A 23,029-nucleotide genomic window follows, 5' to 3' on the forward strand; every position below is an offset into this window, starting at 1 on the left:
TGTGATCATGTATTCTGAAAGATGCATAAGTACTGAGGACAAAGAGATGAGAAAGAATTTTTTTTTTCCTTTCTCTGCTTAGGACATTTCTGCTTTTCCCCTTAATTAGCTTTCATAGGAAACTTTTTGCAACTTAGTAATAAATACTGTAGCCACTTTTCAGAGTGTCCCTTTTTCTTCCTGTGACTTCTGACTAGCAGGCTGAAGCTGATAGCTGCACAGTTACCTGCTGAAATAGAACAAAGGCCACATTATTTAATCATCTGCTGTTAGGCTACAGGTGTTAATCGTCTAAGCCGGCCTTTTACCCTCAGAAAGAGCAAGAAAGTTAATGGGAGTTTTTAGAAGTTATTATCAACCTTTCAGTATACTTAGAGAGCTGGAACATCCAGAGATCCCCAGATTTAAAGCCACACCAGAGTCCTACTCTGTGCCCCATCACTACCCTCTTCAGGCTGGGTGGCTCTCAGCAGGGATGTGTAACTGTTCAGAAGTAGTTCTTTGGTGGCAATTCCAATCTCTATTGTCACCATACCAGCAATCTAGTTCAGTAGTGTCAGGATATCAAACAAGATACTGCAGTTGTGGCATGATCCAGCAGAAATATCCAGGCCTCTGGTGAATCCTCACAAGTAAGTGGGAGCAACCAGAACCATTCAGTAGACCAGGAGAAGTTCTCTGTAGTAACTCTCTCAAGGAAGTGAAGGTTAGCAAAAATGGGAGACCAACGCAGTGTTTTGAGGCTAGCTATGCAATTGCCCAGTCTCTTTCCTGTGAGTCTTATTTGTATTCTCTCCAAACATCAGATGACCTCCCATTGGGTCTTGCCTCAACAAAATACAATATGAGTCTGTATCATGTGACACAGCAGAACGTGCAGAAACTTCCAAGTCATTTGTCTTTGGCAGAAACTTGATACACAGAAAAAAGGAGGAAAACAATTACAGTGGGTTGAGAGGGAAACCCCAGAGCATTGAAGATCAATCAGAGATTCTCTCTCTCTCTCTCTCTCTCTCTCTCTCTCTCTCTCTCTTTCTCTTTTTCTCTCTCTCCTTCTTCCTACCCTCTTTCCATTCTTCTCTCCTCTCTTTCTCTCCCCAATTTACCTTTTGCTACTTGTACCCTTAATCAAAATTTCTCCTCTAACTTTAGTATTCACAATGAAATGTGACTTTACATATATAGTCTCAAATATAATAGATAAACAGATTTATATTCTATTAACTGTTAACTAGAAACTTTATTCTTAAGTTTGGTTTAGCAACTTTGGCATTCTTTTGGATGATGTTTCCTTACAAAGTTGAGACAGTTTGGCTTTTCATTAAATATGTGCTCTGTGCTTGTCTATGAGGTACATCCTCAGTGCTCTTGAACAGCACTTGAAGCAGAACATGAATATACCAGAAGCCCAATGAATATACCAGAGGGTCAGGAGCACATGCTGGTAACATGAAGTGAGATGAAGTGAGAAGAAGAACTCACAGTCAAATTTATAGAGGAGATGTTGAAGTGTCAGAAATTACAGAAAATATTCAACTTCTGGAAGGAAAATGAGCCAAGTACCCAAGCTCTCTAACACTAAGACAAGTTCTTGGTGTACCTCTGTGTTTCATTGGTATTTGTTTTATTGTCCCAGATTTGGCAGTTCCTCATCACTCCTTATTTGCTAACATATTCTTATAAATATTTAGACATTTTGTTTCAAATGTCATCCTACTTGAGGCATTCCTAGCCAGAAATGACATTTCTGTGTTGTTGTTACTTGGCACAAAAGATAATTCAGGAAATTCTGAGGCTATTACTTAAAAACATATTTCTGTGACAATTTAAATTTAGTGCTTTGAAAAACATAAAAAATAATATCACCAAAGACAGGACTTTAAGATGATTTTGTCAAATCTAAGAGGTTGCAATAAAATATTATATTTATTGTATTTTATACAAAGATAGGAAGGAAGGGATATGTTTGGTGGCGGTATGGTATGGTGTGGGGGAAGTGGGTGTCTCTGCAGGTCCATGCTGAGGCATCTCTTCCCTCTAAGGTACCAGCCACACAATGGCATAGTATAGAATAGTTTATTTAGGTCATGAATAGGGGAGTTGAGGGAGTAGAGAAAGAGAGAGAGAGAGAGAGAGAGAGAGAGAGAGAGAGAGAGAGAGAGAGAGAAAGGGGCCAGCCATGAGCACGTGTATAGAGAGTGAGGAGGGGAATGCATAGAGAGGGGAAAGAGGGTAAGGGGCAAGAGCAGAAGGAGAAGAGAAGAAAGCAAGATAGTGAGGAGGGGGCAAGAAGCCCCTTTTATAGTGAGTCAGGCATACCTGGCTGTTGCCAGGAACCTGTGGGGAGGAGCCTAGAGTAAATGCCAGCAATATTTTCCTCTGGTTTTGATCCGATTACTTTTGCTAATACTTTTCAGCTTTACTTTATCTTTCATAAATGAATTGGCTGTTGTAAAATCAGAATTAAACTGAGTGACTTTCTAATGAATATTAGGAAGGACAACTGTTTTCAAAGTTGCGGTGCATGTAAATTTTGTGCTTATTTTTAATTACATTTAGCTTTGTCTATTGTGGATAAACAAACCAACTCTCTCTCCTCCCCCTCTCCTTTAATTTTCTCCATTCCTCCAAGTATCTAACTTTTTTTGTTGTTGTTGTTAGTTTGTTTCTTCAGCCAGCTCTTGTTTAATCTCTGTTTACATTCTTTGCTTGGTCTTCTATATCTCAACATTGGTCTCTACTAAGAGAAGAGTTCTTTTAAACTTCAAATTTTGAAGTCACTGAATTTACCATGCTCTCACCTATGGTCAGCTAGTCTTTGGCTGCTTTATTCAAGCTGAACAGAAATTCAGGAAGTGATGTCTTTAAAGACTGAGAATCACGTGATATATTCTGATGTAGTCAGCAACTCCAAAACCTTGAGTGTTTGCTCCATGCCAGACCCTATGTACACAATTATATGTACAGCATTATATGTGCAGCAGTATATGGGGCACAGTATAGTGTTAATCCCGCTACATTAAAGAGGAAGATGAGGTCGGGGGATACTTTTCTTAAATACAAAATCTGGTTTAGAGATTAGGCTTGGGGCTGTTTTCCTTCCCTCTTTCCACTTGCATTCTCTCTGCAGGTGCTCTGTACTTGGTTGCTCCTCTTTCTTATCTTTTCATTTCTTTTTTCTGTGTTGAAGATTAGAGGGAAAAGGGTAATTCATCCAAACCTGAGGTTTTAAATAACTAATAGGCTGCTTCTTCACAAATCACAGTGCTATGAAAATACCTAATATTCACTAAATATTTTCAATTACAAAATAAGTGACCTCTAAAGTTTTCTGCTTAGCATAAAAGGGATTGATGTCCCTACCACATTTTTATAATAATAATAATAACTATAATAATAAATAACAATAATATTTTTCATAACACACCTGTATTTTTGAACACCCAGAAGTCACTTTTATGTTGGGACTAGCCTGATATTTGCATTGTGTGGCTCCAAGATTATTATGGCATACCTTAGGTGTACTGATGATTGAAAAAAATGTACAACTTTCAATATATATTTTTAAAGGTTCTGTTTGTTGACAACTTCAACACTTAGAAGCTACAAAATGAATGCTTGACAATAGGTGCACTGGGTGATTAGAATGTTTACTTTTACCATGAATCATAGAGAATTAACTTCCTGAGAAAATCGATGAAAATCCTAGTTAAAATAGAGGAAGAATGCTATAAAATGAAGCAATCGAGCAGTTAATTTGATTATTTGTCATACAATGAAATTTGTTTGGATGTTCTAATATTTCTGAGAAATGGAAATGAGAGAGACACAATTATATCAAAGGAGTGGAATTATGTATTAAATCAAGAGAAATTAATATTTCTTTTGAAGATCATTTTTCTAATACTGTGAATAAATGATAGATAATGTTGTAAAGAATTAAGTTAATGATGGTGTGCTATCAACTTTTTTCTTGCTTGGCTGGGTCTTATTTCAGAGAGCTAGGTTTAAATTTTTTAGGCTTTTGATAATTTTAAAGTAATTCTTCATCTCAAACAGTTACTCTGTCTCCTCTCCCTTCTTAGAGCCTTATTGAAACTTTCAAAGGTGTCTTCATGCATTTCAGGTCATAGAACCTCTTTACACTATGTCTCTCTTGTGCTTTTGCTAAGCATGGATACACTAGTTCTGCAGAAAGTGTTCCTTATTTCTGTGTCGATAAAAATGTCCCCCAGGAGATTTTCCATGTTTGGTTCATGTTTCAATAATGTATTTTATAAGATTTTACAGTTTTCAATTATGATTATCTTATTCCCACCCATCTTTTCCTCTCTCCAACTCCTTCTATGATGTGCCAGCTTGTTTACTCTCAACTTCACTGCCCTCTTTTTTCTATTATTGTTATATAATTCTAAATACATAAGCACAACCTCTTCATTCCCTACACTGTCATATGCACATATGTTCTAGGCTGTACCAATTGATAAGTCTCTACCCTGGAAGTGACCAGAACAATCTCCAACTCTCAGCGTTTCTCTTCATAATATTATGCTGCTTGGATCCTGGTGACACTACAGCTAGTGGAAGCCAGCTTGCTGAGTGCTGTCAAATTTTCAAGCTCCTTTCTCACATACCACATTTTGTTATTCTGAGCACTGAACATAGAAAATTGTTTTGAAGCTTGAGGGTCCATAGTAAAAATGTATTTCCTCATTTTAAATTTACGGAAACAATTACTGGCTTCCAGATCAAGAACAACATCAGTGATCCTGGAGGGCTTGTGCTTGAACATGTGACCCAGCTGATGAAAACGGAAGAAGTGAGTGTGCAAACACCTGTGTGTGAGCATACACATGTGTGGTAGAAGGGGCTGTTTGGATACAAAGTAAGCTCAAGGAAAAATCAATGCAAATAATGACAAGTTTTTACCAGCCCTTTGTTGAAATGACATTTGAGTCACTGTGTAGTGCATGCTTCCACCCATCTGGGTCTGACTCCTTCTATCCCACATCCTATTCCTCAGCACTGTGGTGCAGCATGGCCACAGATACTGTTCTGAGATGTTAACAGTTTGAGAGACACATTGATTCTTAATAATATGTAACTCCACCCAGCAAAATGGTTGAATAGTAAATGAGACATGAGTTGGACACAACCTCCTATAATCCCTACAGGAACTAAGCCGCAGCTCCATCTGTTTCTTCTGCAGTCTCCTTGTTTCTCCTTAGTGTCTACCTTCTGTGTTTGCTCTTCTTTCTTTTGTTTAAAGATTTGCTTGTTTTATTTATGTGAGTACACTGTAGCTGTCTGAAGACACACCAGAAAAGTACATTGGATCCCAATACAGATGGTTCTGAGCTAGCATGTGATTGTTGGGAATTGATCTCAGGACCTCTGGGAGAACAATCAGTGCTCTTAAACCCTGAGCCATTTCTCCAGCCCACCTTTTGTGTTTTTCTGCCTATCTTTATATAGATTCTGAGGGCTGTCTTGTGTAACCAAACACATGCTTTCCATCTGCAATACCCACTGATGTCTCATGACTTTGTATCATCTTTGCCATCTCAGATGAGAGGCTGCCATTTCAGAAGCCTTGTGTTTGTCCTAATGTGGGTTTAAGTGGGTTTTCTGTTATGTTTACTATGAGGGTCATAATCTTCTTCAGTCACAGGATATACTTCTCTACCCAAAATTCTATTCTCCAGTTCTCAGGACATGAATTCCAAATAAAGGAGTAAGTAGAACTAAGACATTGTGATCATATGTGTAACACCTCATAAATTTCTCTTGGTTAATTTTTCTTTTCGATAAGAAGAACATTGAGAGAAGCATAGACCTGCTCAAATTTGCACATAGAATTTGAGTTGATTGGAGTGTATCTAGCAGCCGCATCCTTACCTGATCTTAGTATCAGACCATGTGTGCAATGAATTCATCTGCTCTTCTTTGTAAAGCCTCATCGGCCCAGCAGCATTTGCAGGTTACTGAGCCATTGTTCTCGCAAGTGGATCGTGTGTTCTCTAACTGGAATCGGGAAGTTTTAAAACCACTTCTAAAAATGTTTCACTTATGGGCCTCCTCAGCACTCAGGTTTGGATCCACAGATATTACTTAAAATCCAAACTCCACTGAGGTTTAGAATTTTCCGCATCATTAAATAGGCTTTTATTCGTTGGCTTTATGTCACAAAACTCCCTTGCTTCACTGTTTTTTTCTTTTCTTTCTTTCTTGATCTAGTAGTTTTTCTCAGTGTTTTGCATTTTGAAAACATTTTATCGGTCCCATGGTTTGCACACATGTGTCATTACCCAATAAAATACTATGGGGAATGCTCTTTTCAACCTACCTCTCTGGCAATATGCCTCCTTAAATTACAGCGTGTTAAAAAGATAGCAGATGCTAGCGTGATTCATAATTTATTTGGCTAAATTGGTCTTTGTTCTTCTGTTTTAAATACTAAGGGTTTCTTTGTTGTAGTTAATACATAGCAAAAATAGTTCCATGCATATAGGTAGTTTAGGTCAGGTGGCTCTACCTTCCACTGTGTGGTCAATATTAACTGACACTAGAGGCTGATGTGTTCAGATCCTAACCTGGAGACAATCAACAATGATGTTTAAAATTAAAAACATTTGAGCATCATCTTCTTCACATTTCAGGAAGAAGTAGAAGAAATAAATATGCTGAATGGTTTATACAGATTTATGTATATACTTGCTCATGGTCTGAAGTAATTTCAGTAAAATAACTTATATAACTGATATAAAAATATTTATGTATGCCTGTATGTATGTATATATGTATATATATATATATATATATATATATATATATATATATATGCATGTGTGTGTGTTTGTGTGTGTGTAATAGTCCAAACTAAATAGATTTAAGATTCTAAATGCAGATTATAAAAATAGTTTGTATGTATGCATGTATGTATGTATTTATTTATTTAAATATATACCTGTTTATATGTACAAATTGAGTACATCTGTTCAGATCAGAGGACAAATTTTGGTAATGAGTTTTCTCTTCCCATTATGTTTTTCTGAGAAGTCAAAGATCTTCAGGCTTGCTAGTGAGTACCTTTATCTGCTTATCCTGATCCATCTTGCTGACCCTAAAACATATGATTTTGAAATGGCTGAAATGCTATTAGGTTATATTTTCATCATTTTATTTTTTCACCCCAGAAAAGATGATCCCCAGGATCGCTACTATTCATTTGTTAAGAGAATAAATGTGTACCATATCTCAATCCTGGACCCACCACAAAATCTAACTATAAATACTTAAGGGAAAATTTAACCATTTAAAAGATGTTATTAAAGTTTGTCCAAGTGGCTACTAAAATGAGGAAATGAGTGCTTTTAGTAACTTATCGATGAATGATTTAGTTCAATATAGTTTGCATTTTTATAACATCGTTGGTATGGTATCATATCACACAGATTCATGAGGAAACATAAAAGACAAAAATATTACCAGTCTCTCATGAGACAGTGATAGGTACATCGGGGCTTCCCCAAACATCCAACTGCTAATAATATTCTGGAACCTGTTAAAATGTGTCTTACATGGAAAGTAAATTTTGACCATATGGGAATAATGCTCGTTATTAGCTGACTTTACAGGAGGAGGCTATGTGGTATGATGTGGGCCAATTGAGTGTGATCTCAGGGTTCTTAAGATGGAAGGAGGAAGGCAGAGGCTTTCTTGTCAGAATTTGGCTGTGCAATAGTGAGAAAGTTCAATATGGCTCCTCTCAAGATGAAGGGGGCACAGAGAAGCAAAAGCAAGGCCGTAAAATACTCCTTTAGTACTTCCAAAAGAGAAACAACCATCTTTATTACAAGCTGCTCGTGTGTATGAATCCAGTGTTTCCTTCTTTTACCTAAAACACAGGGCATACTTGCATTTTTTTTAGATATTTTTCTTTATTTACATTTCAAATGCTATCCCCTTTCCTAGTTTCCTCTCTGAAAATCCCCTACACACACACACTACTCCCCAAACCACCAACTACTGCTTCCTGGCCCTGGCATTTCCCTATACTGGGGCATAGAATCTTCACAAGACAAAGGGCCTCTCCTCCCATTAATGGTGACTACATATGCAGCTAGAGGCAAAGTCCTACCATGTGTTTTCTTTGATTGGTGGTTTAGTCCTAGGGTGCTCTGTGGGGTACTGGTTAGTTCATATTATTTTCCTCCTATAGGACTGTAGACCCCTTCAGGTCCTTGGATTTTATTAGACTGAGTAGTTTGCAGTAAGTTTCTAAACCATTAAAAAATGCCAAAACATGGACCTTGTTCACTTTATCTGTATTTCAGAAGCAAATCATGTGATTGACCGGGCGTGGTGGCGCATGCCTTTGATCCCAGCACTCAGGAGGCAGAGGCAGATGGATTTCTGAGTTCGAGGCCAGCCTGGTCTACAAAGTGAGTTCCAGGACAGCCAGGGCTATACAGAGAAACCCTGTTTTGACCCCCCCCTCAAAAAAAAATCATGTGATTGTTGTTATACACCTGAGACGAGCCTGTATCATAATATATTCAATAAATGTTTGTTGAATTTAATTACTTTCTGATGTTTTTAAGTAATGATTGTAGGATACAGGTCAATCAATTACAGGAACAATTTGGACTTTGTAAAGCATGTTCATACCCACCATCTGACTTTAAGTTGTATACATTAAAGTATACAGTAGACAGTATAGTTTTTAGCTTACAGATAGGAATACTTGCAAGATGTGAGAGAAAATCAGATGTTTCACAGATTGTAAAGGCAGAACATTGTGCACCTAGCCTTTGTTTGAATTTTACAACCTTGTGAGCTTTTATTTCTCAACTAATTAGCTCAGACATCCTTAAGAAGTAAGTATTCAATAATTTTCATAATACCAGGGACATGAAGCAAAGTAAATGAGTTCAATCATCCTGTAAAAATTCTCTATATATAAATATCAAATAAAGATATAGAAATAATTACCCAGCAAAATGATGTAAAATCATTAGTGTTGGCAGATTCAAGACTCGTGTTTAAATTTTTTTCAAACATAGTTTAAGATATCATCCACTAAATAATATACGTATTATGTATGAGGTAGTATTTAAACACAAAATCAAGAAGTTGGATTTATGTAGTCAATTATTTCAATGGAGAATTTCAGGTACCAGTTGGAGGGAGAATTGTCTCTTCATGTTTGAGAACAAGAATTCAGAGCTATCAGTGCTTACAAAAATGGATCCGAAGAGAAAAATCTAAAGGAGCTAGTTGATGGAGGAGCAGGTCACCATAATGATAATGAGATAATATATGAGAGTAATTTAGGAGTAGGAGGGAGGAAAAGATGTGTGATAATGGTGAAAGTGCCAATCAATTTCAAAGTCAATTTCTGGAACTGATAGAGTAGAACAAAGTCTCACATCTTCAGGGTGATGTGAGTCTCACATCTTCCTGAGAGGCTGGGAGTGGCTCAGAGAAGGCATTAAGAAATGTTGAGTTTTATGTGCTTCCCAGTACAAAACTGAGGTCAAAGCCAAGACTTTCAGCAATCTGTCTCTGTGGGAATGAGAGGAACTTTAGTGCATAAAAGAAAAACAGGGGTATTTCTTGTTTTGGAAAATTGATTAGCACCAATAAGGACCAAGGCTCAATCTATAGATTACACAGTGAATTGAGAGCCATGGTTTTCAAATTTTACCTCTCTCTTTCTTCCTTCCTTCCTTCCTTCCTTCCTTCCTTCCTTTCTTTCTTTCTTTCTTTCTTTCTTTCTTTCTTTCTTTCTTTCTTTCTTTCTTTCTTTCTTTCCATTCTCTCTCTCTCTCTCTCTCCCTCTCTCTCTCTCTCTTTCTTTCTTTCTTTCTTTCTTTCTTTCTTTCTTTCTTTCTTTCTTTCTTCCTTTCTTTTCTCTCTTACCAAAGAAAACATTAACTTGAGGGTGACTTACATTTTCAGAGGTTCAGTTCATTATCATGGCAGGAAGCATCACAGTATTAAGGCAGACCTGGTGCTCTAGAAGGAGATGAGAGTTTTACATCTTGTTGGAAGGCAACCAGGAGGGGGTTTCTTTTGTAGTGGGCAGAGCCTGAGCATTAAGAGTCCTCAAAGCCCACCCACATAGTGAAATACTTCCTTCAACAGGGCCATACCTATTCCAACAGAGCCATACCTTCTAATAGTGCCACTGCCCATGAGTCAAATATATTCAAACCACTTTTTCCTGACTTTTTAAAAGTAGAATATAAAAGTTTATAATCTTCATGAATTTACAGGTGTCCAAGGATTGGGTTAAATATTGACTGCCTAGAAAAAGTTATAAATATAAACAAGAATCTGTTGAATTCTGTGACAACAGCAGCCAAGTAGAAATAAACCCCTTTCTTTTTATTCCCCTTACAAGGTTGGCTTGATTGACCACAGTGCCAGTGAACTTTATTTGGGAACATTAATGGTTTTACGTTTTCTTTATCATTTTTCAATAGCACTCCTCATTTTGATGTTCAAATATAATTTAAGATGTTTTGATACAAGTGTCATCTCTACTATCAAGTCTTCTGATATAATCAAATTGGTATTTACCAGTCCAAATTTCAAAGTCTTTTATCTTAGCTTTTACTTATTCTTTCTTTTTCTTTTTTTTTAAATTTTATCCCTTTCTATTTTTGATATCTTGTATATGATCTCTGAGATATTGAGGTTCAGATTACTTTTTATGATTTTTTATTAGATATTTTCTTCATTTACATTTCAAATGCTATCCCTAAAACCCCCAAACCCTCCCCCAAGATAGTATTGTTGATTCTAACAGTTTGTGAGGATGAGAATTCTGAGCCTCTGTGGGAGTTTTAGTGTTCTTCACTGGGAGACATAGAGGTATATATGGCCTTGGAGAAAGCTGGGATTGGTCTGGTAAAGAAGTCCTGGAGAGAAGCTCAGCCCATCTGGAAAGAAACCCCCTGAAGTTTCCTCCAATGGTCAGCTGCTTTTGAAATGCTGGCATACAAGAGAAAACAAATAGAGCCACTTTTCACTGTAAAGGATAATACTGATTCCCAATTAGAACTTCACATTAAGTTGTAACAGTGTTTTTCACATTTAGACATTTTATCAATAATCTCTATTGCCTTGACACCTTGAGGCATCTAGCAGTAAGAAATTACTGAGGGTTCAGAACCTGAAGCAGGATGAGTGTAGTCAGCAAAAGAAGAATTGGACCAAGAAGTGCAGTTCACACACTCTAACACTGAAATATCTTTATTTATAGATTCATTTTTTAAAGCTGAAATGTGTTTCCCATTCATTTTTTTTTCATTTGCTCAATTCTCTTTTAAGAACTTCTGTTTAACAATAACATGTACACTGTACTTTTTTCCTTCCTTCTCCTCATCAATTCTCCCATTTTCCCACTAACTCATGAACCACATCAAGAAAGAGGACCAGCTTTAGCAATCAGTTAATACCTCAGCACATTGGTACATACCCAAGTGAGAGTGGTTGGGAACAATTGTGGTTACTGTGTAGAGAGGGGATAGACTATATACAAAGGAAATTCTGTTTTAATAATAGGCACCTAGTTTCTCCCCACATCCTGGACAGGAGATCTAATTCCTCTGAAGCCTACTGCTCTGGGTAAATTAGTAACCTGAATCAGTTCCCCATCCTTGCTTAGCTCACCTCTGGAAGGTTCTATTTAGTCTTGAGACTCATGATCAAACAAGAGCTTCGTAATCTTTTGATAACCATCTAATTATTGTTTGAAACAGGGTGGGGTAACTAAATTGTTGCCAGAAAAAGTTCCTATCCTGAGACAACATCCAGATGTTAGCTGATATACCTAGAGAAGTTCCCATGTTGACTGAACTATATTATTGCTATTAACAAACAGAGGAGTAGTGATCTGTTTCACTCCCACAATCCTCGAGGACAAATGAGAATGAATCACAGCTTTTTTTTATTACTGCTTTTGGGGAAGCATTTGTCACAGACAAATTGAAAATAAAAACTGCCATTAGCAAACACAAAATTGCAAATGGAAGGCAAAAATAAACCAAGTATGACAGTCCTTGCCATGGTGGGACCCAACTACTCGAGTTTTTCCAAAAGGAGAGCTAGGTGGTTGCATTTCATTTACATGCCTTTCCAAGAAGAAGGTTGACCACCTCCAAAATATAACCTTCGAACTAGTTGCCATTGAGAGAGAAGAGACCAACAATTAATGAATCAATCAGGTTTTGTGAATGACAGCATGGGCTTCATGATCTTTAGCCCAGACATTATGTGTGTGTGTGTGTGTGTGTGTGTGTGTGTGTGAGAGAGAGAGAGAGAGAGAGAGAGAGAGAGATTTGTTAGGAAAATTAAACAAAATAAAGTCAGTGTGATACTTCTCCATTAGATACTCATAACAAATGGTAGATAATATTCTTGTGATTATTAAGGTCCACATAATGGATTTGAAAATATTGCCCTATCACTGTTAACATTACATTGATTGATAAAGCTGGAGTCTCATTATTGTGTCTTAATGTACAAACTGGATTAATATCACAGCAAAATCCACTATGGAAAGTATGAGCCTGTCATATGAATTGGCATGGACACCAAGAAGGCTCATGATGGGGTTAAAACCATTAAGGTGAGGCTCACAACCCAAACAAGAGAGCATTCGAGGTTCTGGATGTTAGTCTTGGTGCTGTGCTGTGGGAGCACTGATTTTCCTACCAAGACAATCAATGATATATAAGTAGCTACTCCATGCTCACAAGTCTCACAAGGACACATTTCAATGTGAATATTGTGTGGCTCTATGTGAGGGGTTTATTTGCTTCACTAGTTTTTTTTGTTTTATTTTGTTTTGTTTTGTTTTGTTTTGTTTTTATTTTCCTTTTACATTAAAAAAAAACTCAGGTGAATACCATTCAGCTTAGTTATGGTCAATTACTATTATAATTTAATTATCATTAAATTTTATAAGCCAAAATTGACCCGGAGAAGATTGAAATTGAAAGCACTTATAAAACGGATTTTGATTTTAAGACAATTACTGATTCTTATATGTTAAATAGGATTTGAAGATATCTTTGGCTTTGGGGTTATTTATATATACTAATGAGGGAAAAAGACAAAAATGACTAGGTGGATTTGAAAGAAAATGTCGTTCCCATTGTTAATGATTTAAGAAAGGCTCCATTAAGTGGACCTTTCCTGATAGTCATAAAGACAGCCCAGTGTTTTGTGTAGAGATCGTAAGTCAGGAACTTCCATGCAACATGGTGATGTGGAGATTTATAATCAAGATGCTGAGGGAATATCACTGGATGGCAAATTGTGAAGAGAGGAGTAAAGAAACCTCCTGTTAGGCTAAGCTACTGTCTCTATTATGACAATACCACGTAGGACAGTTCTGCTAAACGATTCTCCAGTATCACACATCTGTGCCTACTCACACACTCAGAACCTGTAAACAAACCTTGGATGCATCATGTGTTTATTCCTCTTGACAGCCTCATAAAATGGCAACCACTGATCTCTTACATATCTTCATTGACCCTTTTGAAACATAAATTTTAAGTCATATATTATTTAATCTAATTTAGATGACTCTTTCCCTTACTTATATGAGGTTACCAACTTAATGTCTTTTCATATTTTGATAAATCCAAATTTTATTAATAACCAATACCCTATCACATAAACAATTTCTATATCTAAATACATACTGAAGGCCACTTTGATTGCTTCCAATTTTGTTAATAAACTAGTATGTACAGTTCTTTGAATACATACATTTTCAACTTATCTGGGTAAATGCCATCAAGCATCACTCTAGCTAATATCATTAAAAAAATGTTTAGAATAGCCAGACTGTATCAATGCAGCTTCATCATGTTGTAGCTCTATGACCATTTGGTGATGATTCTTCATCCTCCATCCTCAGAAATGTTTGGTGTCCTGTGGACTCTGTGTTCACCTTCTGTAAAGGGTGCTTTTGAGCAGTCACAAATTTTTTCTCAGTGCTTTCCTGGAAAGATATAGTACTGAACATGCTTGCATGCACTAATTTCTCATCTTTGTGTCTTCTTTGGGGAGGTATCGTCCATATTTTTTAGCTGGGAAAAATTATCCTTCATAATTAATATTTAAGAACAATAGAGATAACTTAGTGGTTGAGTATATATTAAATCTGCAGAGAATCTTAGTTCATTTCCGAGCACCCACACCAAGTTCTCATAAACCCCTGCTCCGCGGGATCCGACACAATCTTCTAGCCTCGGTGGTTACCTGCAATCAAATTCATGTACACACATGCATATACACAAAAACACAAATAACTCAATTTTATAAATAAATCTTTGCAACTAATATTTTATGTTTTAGAGAAGCCATTAAAAAGCAAGTTTCATTATGCACAAACACTAAGATTTGATCAGGAATATGATTCTGAACATTAGAAGTATGTGACATAAAGCACATTCATGGTTTGAAGTTAACTATAAAATCCTGAGTTGGGATGCCCACTAAACAACACTCAGTATCAGAGTAGATACTCTACATAATTTCCCAGTTGATCAGAATGAGTGGCCAGTCAATTTTATCTAGACATAACAAGATATTTGAATTTAATAAATATAACTTATCTTGTTCTAAGAAACTTCTGACCAAGAACTCTGTTAAAATTGATCCTCACAATATTTTTTCTTCAGTTGTATAGGGAGAGGGGTGAGAGGAAAAGGGAGTGATTCTTTCATTTGTTTATTATATATTTAATAATTGTAGTTGGCTCAGGTTTAGGTTCAGAAAGCTGCAGAATGAATCAGAAAAATATCGAGAGGAGTTACTTTAATGTTGTGCATGTCTGATTATGTAGTAACATGGACAGAAGTTTCCCAACAAGAAAGTTAAAAATGGACAATCTACAAAAATATGTAATTGATGAGATAGAGGAATGTTTGAAAAGGCTTTGAGCCAAATAAGATAATCCAAGGTGGGAGAAACTTGCACCAGAGCTAATGGAGGATGAGACTTGAGAGGGTGGCAGTGACAGTAGAGACTGTGGCTTAAAGAGATTTTCTAGGCTAAAGAAAGAGCAATGGAAAGGCTGTGAGGTAGACACAGGGTTTGTATACTTGAAAAAATTAAGGAACACCCATTCAGTTAGAGCACACTGTGTAGGGTGAGCAGTGATGGCAAACTTCTCATATTTCTTAATTCCTATTTCTGCTTAAAAAACAAAACAAAACAAAACCAAAACAAGAAAAAGGAGACAAACAAACAAAAAGCATAACAATTTCAGGTACAAAATTAAACCTCCTTACATCAGCTTCTCATTAAACTGGAAGATGTCCTAAGCAGTGAAAGAAGTACAGTACCAAATTACCATAATAAATATCAGGCAATAAAATGAGTATAGCAAACTCTAAATTATAATGATTCCCAAGATGACTATTACCAAACACTATAAAATACTACCTTGTATCTCTTTCCTATAAATATCACTTTGAATATGTTGTAGAGAGAGAGGTCCCAGTTTGCTATTCTAGAACACATTGCAGCCAGGAGTAACCCTCCCAAAATAGACAATACTCCTGGATATAAGCAATATACCAGTAGAAAGTTGAGAAATATTTCTTTCATGATTGTAAGGCAAGAAGATGAGGCATCGCCCCACCACAGCTCCATCCCACCTTTGAATGCTTTTGTGATATGCGACTGAACACCAGATGCGTTGAAACTGCAAATGTTCAAGGCATCCTTTCTGACAACACTACTGTGCAGTTAAACACAAGTTAGAAACTGCAAATCTCCCCAATTACAGCAGGAGAGAAAAGCACTTTTGTGGCTTCGTTATTAGCAGGGCTTTCTGATGCTCATAAATACAACCTTAATTGCTGTAACTAATTTTGTTTGCTAAATTAGATGGCTAATATGGCCCTCCTTACTTTTTCTAAGTGGTACTCTGTTACACATTGTTGTTGTTGTTCCTAATGCAGTTGCTCTGAACTCAATGAAGAGGCAATAGGCACAAAGATGTGGTGTTTATTGGATTCATAAGGATCCAGGCAAAACACTGGTAATCATGTTAACAATGTGCTGAGGCAAATGTGTTTCCAATTCTCATTCTATAGAAGAGAATTGTGAAGTATATGAGAATGCAAGCAGGAATTCAAGGAGTCATGATTCCTAATAATCAGGAGAGGGTTTGAGCTGAGCTACAGAAACTCTGCTGTAATAACTCCTTGGTCTGTGTCCTAGAACTAATGAATGATCTAATGGTTTAACAGACAAACCAAAATTTTAACTATTAGCTATTACTTTCTCATAGTCAATGAAAAAATGAGCTAATGTGGAGCTGAAATATGCCAGGTATATTTATATGACTATATGTTTATACTACTATATGCTTACTGTGTGTGTTCAAGTTCAATAGTCATACATTTTTAATCACTATTTTTGAATACATAATCAATAGTCATTGATAGGTAGTTCAGTAATATAATATTATTACTGACAAAATAGTTCCCCTAGAAACAGTGGAATGCAAAATGGCTAAGAGATACAATTTTTCATTATTTGGAAACACTATTTTAAGAAAAATAGTGACAGATTGTTAAGAGACCAAATCCACTCATTATGCTTGTTCACAGTGTGCTACTGTTTGTTTTGGAAACTGAAAGCTGTGAAAACATTTGGACACAGCCTCTGCATCTGCCAAATTCTGTTCTTGAGTGCAAGGGCCCCATTTGCCATTATGGGAGAGTTTCAATGTCCTGCTGATGGAAGAAACTCCCAGCTACGCACATTAGTGATGTCTGTTCAAGGTTATAAGGATGCAGGGAACAGATTATATAGTAAAAGGACTTGTAACAGATAAATAAGTGGGGCACAACACTTCAGTGACCAGCATCACACATTTAAGTCTTATTATATGACTTTGTTAAATGCTAACATATCTTTAGCCACTAATTGCCATCATTTGACATCCCATGGGTATAAGTTCATATAGTAATGATGTTCCTGTCAGCTGTGCTTCTTAGCATTTCTTCTTACTGTCCTGAAATCATGGTTAAATTATTAATATATTTTTCATTGTGTTGTTAAGTACAACTAAATGCAAAATTCAAAAATTTACAAATGCTATATTTTTAAATCTATATCTATATCACATATAATATATATGCATAAAGCATATGAGTTAGAGCATTACATATGCAATTAGATATTACATACTGCAAATTATACATTGCATATTACATATTGCACACTGCAAATTGCACATTAAATATTACATAATATATATATTATACCACATATTTATTATATACTATAAAATGAGCTCACATAATTGATACATTTATTTAAATTGTCATTATGTGAAATCTAATTAGTTTACCTGGGTTAGAGAATTTCATATATATATATATATATATATATATATATATATATATATATATATAGTGTGTGTGATATATAGAGAGCATATATATAATTATGTACCCCAAATAAACTGAATAGATTTCACACATGACCATTTATGTAAATTTATCCATTATATGAGATGTATACTGAATTAAATTTAGCTTGCTCTTTCATTTTAAATTCTAGGAATACTTCCTTTGTACCCTAATATTATAAAAAATTATTCAGTTAGTATAGAATATTATTATAATATAAAATTTCACATTGTGTGAAAGTGAAATGTGTTAGTTTATCTGGGTTATAGCAACATATATATATATATATATATACATATATATACATATATATATATCATTATATATTATATAAACATATATCATATTGTATATAATGAATCACATCACATATCATGTACTACATAATATTTTACATATCATGTATTATTTACTATACATTGTTTATTATATTATATAAGGTAGGTTACATGTTATGTATTATATATTATATTATACTATATTATATTTTATATAAGATAGAGAGTACATATATATTACATATATATTACACACACACACACACATATACATCCCAAAAAAACAGAATAGATTTCATGCAATGTGACCATTTAAATAAATTTATTTGAGATACACACCTGATTTAATTTAGCTTGCTAATTAATTTTAAATTCTCAGAAATACTTCCTTGTATCCTATTATTAAATAAAATAGCTTCTTCACTAAAATGGCTACTCTGGTGGTTAGATGATAAAACTTGTCCCAGTATCTTGCATTTGACTACTTAGTCCCTAGTGGGGTGTTTCTTAAGGATTAGGTGTGATCTTGCTGGAGAAGGAACTGTACCCCTGGGATTGAACTTGAACTTTAAAAATCTAGAGTTCATTTCTTGTTTTGTTTTGTTTTGTTTTGTTTTGTTTTGTTTTGTTTTGTTGAGACACGGTTTCTCTGTGTAGCCCTGGCTGTCCTGGGACTCACTTTGTAGACCATGATGGCTTCGAACTCAGAAATCCACCTGCTTCTGCCTCCCAAGTGCTGGGATTAAAGGTGTGTGCCACCACTGCCTGGCCTATAGTTCATTTCAAGTTAATGGTTTCTGCTTCCTTTTTCTGGCTCAAGAGGTGAGCTCTCAGTTGCTGCCCCAGCCTTTATTTTATTTTATTTTATTTTGTTTTGTTTTGTTTTATTTTATTTTTTACATGGTGTTTTAGTACAGCAATAGAAAAGTAACTCTTACCCTGTCTTTATCTATCTTTGCATTTCTCTCCTAAAGGTGTTCTGTATGGGCTTCTTTCCATGTTTACAGTCTCTGGAGTAAATGTCTCTCTTTTCCTCTATATGTCTGCTATATATTTAATACTTTGAGTAGAAGCTGGCCTTCTTAGGTGATTGTAACTTACTCAGTAAACTCACTAATGAGACCATGGTTCTGAATTGTTTGTAAACCAAATTAATAACCAATGAAAATCATAGCATAATGCATGATTCATATCATCTCTGTGAACCATGGACACTACAGGATGGGATTAGACACACCACATAATACAATTTCCATCTTCTTCCACTGTGATTTCACAGTTTACTAATAAACTAATAATAAGAACATCACATTTAAGTATCAAATTCAATGCTTTTTTGTAATTATTTTAACAAAACAAAGTCTACATTGAAATAAGTATACATTGGTTTTTATGTTTGATCACAGCATAACGTGACTTCTGCAGGACCATATAATTATAATAGAGAATTTTAAATTTTTCATCTTAAGGACTTGGGTAACACTTAATAGCATACTAGTTAAATGCATATGATTACTATTTATAATAGTTTAATCTTTTGACAACTGTATTCCACAAAGTTATATTCAGTTTGCAAAATGCCAAGAGAAAATAGGAGATTGGTTTAGCAAAATGACTTTTCTCACCCATGAAGCATAATTTCAAAAAGTTTTGAAAAATACAAGGGGGTGCATCAAAGCAAAGTCTTACAAGATTATTTCCTCCTTAGCATTTGACTAGAGAGTTAAAAAATATAAGAAAACTAAAAACCTATCATTATGTGCCTTTTCCTGGGGAGAAATGAACATATATCTACCCAGACAAGGGAAAGAATGCAGATCAAAGCAATGGTTCAAACTATGCCTGGTTACTCAATCAGTGAGTGTAGTAATGTTTCTGACAGAATGGGTAAGAGCTTACTTAGAGAAGACCATGATGCTACAGCATCACCACAAAGCCATTCTAGCATGGGTGATGACACATGAGCTCTGCATCCCCGGATCTCCCCTCAAAGCTTTAAAGCAGGTCAACAGGTCAGAATCTTCTTCATCCACTCTCTATCTTGCGAAGGAATGTGTGAGTCTTGAAAGGATGAAGGACTTCCTGAGACTTGTGGTTTATTTTATGACCCTTGCAAGTTTTCTTGAGTTTCTGAGTCTTAATCACCCTCTCCCAGATGGAGTGTTTGTCATTGTACAAATTTACCCATTAAAAGATTTTATATAGCTGAAGGGACTTCTTCCTCTCATCAAGTGGCCATCATCATATTGCTAAAAGAATGGGCGTTGGATCTTCTGAAAGAATCTGATCATGATCTTTATGTACTTTATGTACTTTACATCCTTGGAAAAAGATGTGGTTTTTATGATATATATGATTGTTCTTACCAGCATAATTGTATGTATTGGATTGTATGCTTAGCTATTTTGGTGAACTTTTACTTGTTATTTAAAGTGAAAATTGTTATAATACTTCACTTGTTTTATAAATTAACATAGTTTTTTCTATTAGTTTAGATATGGCCATTGAGCAGAATATAATTTTGTTTTAAAATATGGAACCAAATGACATATCATAGGCTATCCTGGAACTCTGTGTATTCTAGGCTTCTCTGGAATTTCTGCTCCTCCAGTGTCAGCTTTAAAACTGCTTGGATCCTGGGCAACGCCACCGCTCAGAAACGGTCTATTGTGATTGGTTTTATGTCTACACCTCTAAATATTTTATTTAGATTGATGTTATTTCTCTTGTGGTATTTAAAACAATCACATATGGGTGCTACCCTTTCAAATCATTTTATGACATTACTGTCTTTGGAGAGAGAACTAAACAGTTAGCATCACTGGCTATGTTTCTCGAGGACCCAACGTGTGACTTTCACCTTTGAGGTGGCTCATAGCCATCTACCTCTCTGCTTTCAGAAGATCCAATGCCCTGTTCAATTTTCCATGGCACCAAACACATACATGACACATAAAAGTAACATGAAGGCACAATAACCAAACAATCATAAAATAAATCACTTTCATGTTTTATAAAAACAAAGCATATACTAAGATGAAAAGCTTCTGGTTGGCATGTATATCTTGATGCCACATTACAGACACTCTTCATTTACAGAAACGAAATTTCCAATAGCATAGAGTTTTTATTCATATTGTGGTTTTGTTCACAGTTTTTAAAATAAAAGCAAATGTCATATTAAATTTAAAAAAAAAACCTACAGTATTCAGCAATGATTTTCTGTGTTTATCTAATTCTTCCTAAATATGGACATCTAGTGTGTTTTCCATATTGATAGAATGCAGTGTGAAAACACTTGAGTATTAATTCAATGGAAATAGGTAGAGGTTTTTTGTTGTTGTTTCTTTGTTTGGTTTGTTTTCTTTTAAGCAAATGACAAAGACCCAAATTTACCAACTAAACTTAACATTACATATTTAAACACTTATAGGAAATGGCAAGGTTGTTAGCATCCATGCATAAGTAGGAAACATCATCAATTTACAATAAATCAAAAATGTGTTACCGTTAATTCAAATAATAGCATTCATCATTAAATGCTAAAAATAAAATTGAAATATTTATGTAGGAGATTCATTTGGCAATGTTAACTTCACAGCAGGCCCACACTACTCACTCACATTTTAATACAATGGGAAGCAGACCCATGCTGGAGTTAAAAAACAATCTCTTCCCAGCATTACTTAAGAGCCCCAAGCCTCACATCAGACTAGATTTTGTTTGACTTGAAGCAGAGGGCACACAGAGATTTCAAAGTTTTAAAGACAAAGAAAACAATTCTATTTTATGGTTCCCAACCACAAACTCAAGTAGAAGCTTCTACATTCTGTTTTATAAATACTTTAGATTAGGTACAGTTATACAAAAAGGTGAGTTCATTTGAAATCTTCAAAAAAGTTCATGTTATATTTCATATGCTACTTGTTCTGGATTAACACTTCTGCTAAGTATAAGTTTTGCATTGTTATCCAAGAGTAGTCTGTGCACCTTATAATTTATTCTCAAGGACTTTAACTGCCCCTCTTCTTCAACATCTAGTTTTTCTTGACCATTCTCCACAATAATTATCTTACATGAAGTTGGTACTGACTTGAAGTTGCCCATTCCGGTGGCAAGAAATGACACTGAAGAAAATGAAGTGATACCTCCATGATCTAGAGACCTGATCAAAGAGAAGCCTGTGTCTAAAGCAGGAAACTCACTTCAGAAAGTAGGAAATCCACTGAAGGCAGTGGAAAATGAGCCAGCCTTTTGGCTAGCAGTTCCTCAGGACCTTATCAGTTCCCCCAAAAGTCATTAAGTGAGTCTTCAGTTAAGTCAATGAAAATGGGTTCCTCCGCTGCTCCCACTGAAAAGAATTCCCTGAAGACAACATGTTTTCCAGGATGTAAAGTCAAACTCAAATGGACTGTTAAAATTACTTCCACCTCTTCATCCTCGACTACCATTTTATCCTTCTTTGCTGTGTTTGTCATAGATGGCCTACTCCTTTGCATCCAATAATACCTCATATACCTCAGCTACTTGTTTGAATATCCATGTTGGTTCTTCATTTTTTTCCAGCTGTCATTTAAGTGTCTGTTTCCCATACACCTTTTTAATATCCTCCAGTGAAACAGGTTTCTGTATGCCCAGGACTTCATAGGAATCCACCATTTTTTAAGACAGATTTTTGGAAAAATTCCACGACCCAGTTGCCAGCAGAGGTCGGGTGGGGTAGGGTAGGGGCTTAGGAGGAATAGAGAAACTGGTCTCCTTGCAGGTCTGGCACAGCTGCTCTGATGGTAGTGGCATTCACAGAAATAGGTAACGTTTTAATGGTTAATCAATATATCAATGCAAGCTTATCACAACATGTTTAATAAAATAAGCGTAGTAAACACTGCTTAAATATACTGAAATTCTCCCATCCCGAGACTGTGTAGGTTAGCACTGCAGCTGTGGTGACAGGAAGGTAATGTTGAATGAATTACACGTACAGGAATAACAAATACATGGCTCAGGGAGGTTATCGTTCGTGTTTTGTAGTTCTGATCACAGAAGCAAACAATCTTTGTGGAAGCAATTGTATGCTCACCATGAAATATTTAATTTGTAAAGCTATTAGCATCAGATAAGTAATGAGGAACAGTGGAAATCACAGGAAATAGAAACCAAGCTTCTCATTTGCATAGAAACTCCCTGACTTATTGCTTCTACTCAGGTCATGGTGTATTGTTGCGCAGAGAATTCTGGGACACCATCAGTTCCAGGAAAAGCTCAAAACCCCAATTTTATGCGAAGGTTTTGTAC

At 35.6% G+C, this 23,029-nt stretch overlaps 1 long non-coding RNA gene and 1 pseudogene across 1 annotated transcript in view; one reads left to right on the forward strand and one right to left on the reverse strand.

The window, feature by feature from the left end:
- Nucleotides 1-8,389, forward strand: part of Gm33898 — an 89,404-nt gene extending 81,015 nt beyond the window's left edge. The window contains exon 6 of the long non-coding RNA XR_882086.1: nt 8,337-8,389. This is a non-coding gene — a long non-coding RNA (predicted gene, 33898). The remainder of the gene's footprint in view (nt 1-8,336) is intronic.
- Gm18906 (predicted gene, 18906) lies at nt 21,663-22,393 on the reverse strand (annotated as a pseudogene).

The sequence above is a fragment of the Mus musculus genome, chromosome 7 (assembly GCF_000001635.26).
Source record: "Mus musculus strain C57BL/6J chromosome 7, GRCm38.p6 C57BL/6J".
In the NCBI taxonomy this organism is placed as follows: Eukaryota; Metazoa; Chordata; class Mammalia; order Rodentia; family Muridae; genus Mus; species Mus musculus.